Below are 5,000 nucleotides of genomic sequence, written 5' to 3'. Positions count from 1 at the left end.
CACCGGTTCTCCCCTGATATCCTGCTGGTGCCATGCAAGGGCACCGCCCACTGGTCCCGCCCCCAAGAGAAGGCGGGCCGGCGTGGCTGGGGAGGCTCCGCCCCCTGCCCAGACGAGAGGCCTGGCTTCGTCTGGTCGGTATCAGGTGTTGTTGGGGCCCGCCTGGCAGCCCGGGGGGGGGAGGGGGGGGGGCAGAGTGGCACACGGAGAGCACCGGGAGGCCTCCGGGAGCTGGCCACTGCCCATCCCCCTCCCCACCCGCTCCACCCCCACCGCGCTACACCAAACCCCCCCTCCCCCTTCCCCCCCCCCCCAAAAACCTCTCTCACCAAACTGCCCCCCCCACCCCCGGCCCCTCCCCATCTCACCACCCCCACTTACCCATGCGGCCCGCCGTCCCCGTGCTGGCCGGGGAGGCTTCCCTTCTGCCCAGGCAGAAGGCCTGGCTTCGTCTGGTCGATTTCGGGACATTGTTGTGCCCGCCTGGCAGCCCGGGGAGCACCGGGAGGCCTCCGGGAGCTGGCCACTGCCCATCCCCCCCCCCCCAGCTCCAACCACACCGCGCTAAACCCCCAACCCCCCCCCCCCCCCCTCACCAAACCCCCCCCCCCCCACCCCCCATCGTGCTAAATTAGGTGTGAATGGGGCCTCCTGGCCCACTAAATGCTAATGAGGCCGCCTTTTCAACTATGTGCAAATACGGCCGACCTGGTCAAATGCATGTAAATCCGGCCGCCTTTTCAACTGTGAAAATCCGGCCGCCCGGTCAATTAGGTGCGAACGGGGCCGTCGGGTCACCTTAATGTAAATGAGGCCGCCCACTGCCCTACATTTAAATGCGGGCGTACCGGTCAACTATGTGCGAACGGGCCCGCCTGATCAACTAGGTGTGAAAGGGGCCGGCAGGCCCACTGAATGTAAATGAGGCCGCCCGCTGTGCTTCCTTCATTAACCTTATTTATATTGGCATTATCTGTAGATAAAAAAATATGTGCATGTCTATGAAGCTGTAGAGAAGCCTTGTTTTTTTTTTTTTCCCCCAGGTTTTATTTACTTACTTTTTATTTTGCATGTTCTGAAATATAGCTTATGTTTTCGTTGCCCTAGGGCAACGTTCTGCGATAAGGGGTAGATTTTAAGAGGCTTTCTTGACAGTGTGTTAGTATATTATTGCATGTACTTTTGCACATTGTAAGCACAATGTTTTTTAAATTATTTTCTAATTTAATTTAACGCATTTTGGCAGAAAATGGACACAAGATTTTCCTATGGGAGTAAAACTCAGGATCAGCATGTTAGGGATATCCCATCAGACAGTGAGATAGACTGCAGTGACAGTGAGGAGGAGTGGAATGCAGAGAAAGGTTTGAGCAGAAGTGAAAGTAGGTTTTAAAATATTGCTTCTCTGGTTGTCATTGAACTCATTTGCATAAACAAATCAAATGTGTTGATAAATTTTTAGATGTCATTCAAATGAAATAAAGGTGTGTGCAGCAGACAGGGTATCCAATACAGTCATGTAAGCTTTAGTTGTGATTGATGTATTTTTGTTGACGTATATGTATATATATTTATAGACGATCAATACACCAGTGATGAAGAGGAACATGACGATGACAGTCTGCCTGAAGATGACAGTAGTTCTTCCAAGACCCCTCGATGGAAAACATGTCACACCATTACCTCTCCTGTGCAAGCCACTTAACCTTACTGTTCAAGAACTTGAACAGTTCTTTGCCACTGTGCTCCATATGTCAATATTTGGTCTTCCAGCTACTCGCATGTTCTGGAGCCATAGTAGCCACATTGCACATGTTGCTGATGTTATGCCTCTTGCACGATGGGAAGCCATCAAAAATTTTGTTACTTTGCATTGCTCTCTGAGCATTGTATTATGATCTATGAAGACATAATTTTCTCTGTGGTTTTGTATCAGTGTTGCACAACTTTGCCCTTAGGCAACAAAAGATCATTTGGAGAGGGGGGCGGTGAAATAAATATGTACATACATAATCAATAAAATGTCCCAAAATTAACCAATAAGTGATGTGGAATAATTTCTTATCATGTACCATCAAATTGTGTGCGGTAGAGGGTTAATGTAAATGCGGCCGCCCGCTGCGCTACATGTAAATGCGGCCGCCCCCAGGTCAACTAGGTCCGAACGGGCCCGCCTGATCAACTAGACGTCAATCGGGCCGGCAGGTCCCCTGAATGTAAACGAGGCCGCCCACTGCGGTACTTGTGAATGCGGCCGCCCGGTCAACTAGGTGCGAACGGGCCCGCCCGATCAACCAGGTGCGAATGGCCCCGCCCGATCAACTAGGTGTGAACGGGCCCGCCTGATCAACTAGGTGTGAATGGGGCCGCCGGGTCCACTTAATGTAAATGAGGCCGCCAGCTCAACTAAGTGTAGACGGGGCCGCCTGGCCAATTAGGCGTTAATGGGGCTGCCGGGGAGGCTTCCCCTCTGCCCGGGCTGGAGGCCCCGCAGTGGCCATTCGCCTCTGGGACATATTGGCAGAGTCCGCGGCCTATGCGTAGGCCCCGGGCGGAGGCTGACCCTTGTCGCCCTTGTCCTAGGCTCGGAGCTATGGTCGCCCCGTCTGGCCTTCGCTTATGGTTCGGAGCTATGGTCGCCCCGTCTGGCCTATGCTTAGGGTTTGGAGCTAGGGTCGTGTTGGAAACGTTTTCCTCTGTCGAAGCAGAGACCGGGAGACGTTGGCATATCTCTCCGGCCGAAGTTCCTCTTTACTGAGAACTCGCCAATGCGCCGCTGTAGTCATCCAAGTCTGACTAAGACTCAGCTCGGCGCAGCTTATACGTTTCAAGGGGGGAGGGATACACAGAGGTGGAGACAAACTAAACAAAGCACAGCATGTTCCAGGAATCAGCCTGGAAGTTCCCCAGCCCTGATTTCATCAGCATAACACTGCCTTTCAAATGCCTCTCCAGGTGCTAACCCTAATTAGCATGATAGTATCACCCAGACCTTCACATTACCATAGCGACAAAGGCACGGCCTGGCCTTGAGATTAGCATTCACCTTTACTTTGGGCCCCCACCCGGTGATCAGGAAGCTCACAGAGATGAAATGTCAATGTCTCAGACTCCTGGGCCCCCAGACTTGATCTTATTACAAATGTCCCCATCTTTACCCCCAACTGCAAATCCAATCTGCCTATCTCTCTCAGTTCATATACTGTCATGTTGGAAGCTAGACTGAACAATTTATAAATTTCGTCACTGCGGCCTATGCGTAGGCCCCGGGCGGAGGCTGACCCTTGTCGCCCTTGTCCTAGGCTCGGAGCTATGGTCGCCCCGTCTGGCCTTCGCTTATGGTTCGGAGCTATGGTCGCCCCGTCTGGCCTATGCTTAGGGTTTGGAGCTAGGGTCGTGTTGGAAACGTTTTCCTCTGTCGAAGCAGAGACCGGGAGACGTTGGCATATCTCTCCGGCCGAAGTTCCTCTTTACTGAGAACTCGCCAATGCGCCGCTGTAGTCATCCAAGTCTGACTAAGACTCAGCTCGGCGCAGCTTATACGTTTCAAGGGGGGAGGGATACACAGAGGTGGAGACAAACTAAACAAAGCACAGCATGTTCCAGGAATCAGCCTGGAAGTTCCCCAGCCCTGATTTCATCAGCATAACACTGCCTTTCAAATGCCTCTCCAGGTGCTAACCCTAATTAGCATGATAGTATCACCCAGACCTTCACATTACCATAGCGACAAAGGCACGGCCTGGCCTTGAGATTAGCATTCACCTTTACTTTGGGCCCCCACCCGGTGATCAGGAAGCTCACAGAGATGAAATGTCAATGTCTCAGACTCCTGGGCCCCCAGACTTGATCTTATTACAAATGTCCCCATCTTTACCCCCAACTGCAAATCCAATCTGCCTATCTCTCTCAGTTCATATACTGTCATGTTGGAAGCTAGACTGAACAATTTATAAATTTCGTCACTGCGGCCTATGCGTAGGCCCCGGGCGGAGGCTGACCCTTGTCGCCCTTGTCCTAGGCTCGGAGCTATGGTCGCCCCGTCTGGCCTACGCTTATGGTTCGGAGCTATGGTCGCCCCGTCTGGCCTATGCTTAGGGTTTGGAGCTAGGGTCGTGTTGGAAACGTTTTCCTCTGTCGAAGCAGAGACCGGGAGACGTTGGCATATCTCTCCGGCCGAAGTTCCTCTTTACTGAGAACTCGCCAATGCGCCGCTGTAGTCATCCAAGTCTGACTAAGACTCAGCTCGGCGCAGCTTATACGTTTCAAGGGGGGAGGGATACACAGAGGTGGAGACAAACTAAACAAAGCACAGCATGTTCCAGGAATCAGCCTGGAAGTTCCCCAGCCCTGATTTCATCAGCATAACACTGCCTTTCAAATGCCTCTCCAGGTGCTAACCCTAATTAGCATGATAGTATCACCCAGACCTTCACATTACCATAGCGACAAAGGCACGGCCTGGCCTTGAGATTAGCATTCACCTTTACTTTGGGCCCCCACCCGGTGATCAGGAAGCTCACAGAGATGAAATGTCAATGTCTCAGACTCCTGGGCCCCCAGACTTGATCTTATTACAAATGTCCCCATCTTTACCCCCAACTGCAAATCCAATCTGCCTATCTCTCTCAGTTCATATACTGTCATGTTGGAAGCTAGACTGAACAATTTATAAATTTCGTCACTGCGGCCTATGCGTAGGCCCCGGGCGGAGGCTGACCCTTGTCGCCCTTGTCCTAGGCTCGGAGCTATGGTCGCCCCGTCTGGCCTACGCTTATGGTTCGGAGCTATGGTCGCCCCGTCTGGCCTATGCTTAGGGTTTGGAGCTAGGGTCGTGTTGGAAACGTTTTCCTCTGTCGAAGCAGAGACCGGGAGACGTTGGCATATCTCTCCGGCCGAAGTTCCTCTTTACTGAGAACTCGCCAATGCGCCGCTGTAGTCATCCAAGTCTGACTAAGACTCAGCTCGGCGCAGCTTATACGTTTCAAGGGGGGAGGGAT

The sequence above is a fragment of the Paramormyrops kingsleyae genome, unplaced genomic scaffold (assembly GCF_048594095.1).
Source record: "Paramormyrops kingsleyae isolate MSU_618 unplaced genomic scaffold, PKINGS_0.4 ups167, whole genome shotgun sequence".
Classification (NCBI taxonomy): Eukaryota; Metazoa; Chordata; class Actinopteri; order Osteoglossiformes; family Mormyridae; genus Paramormyrops; species Paramormyrops kingsleyae.
Note: the sequence above shows the minus strand (reverse complement) of the source record.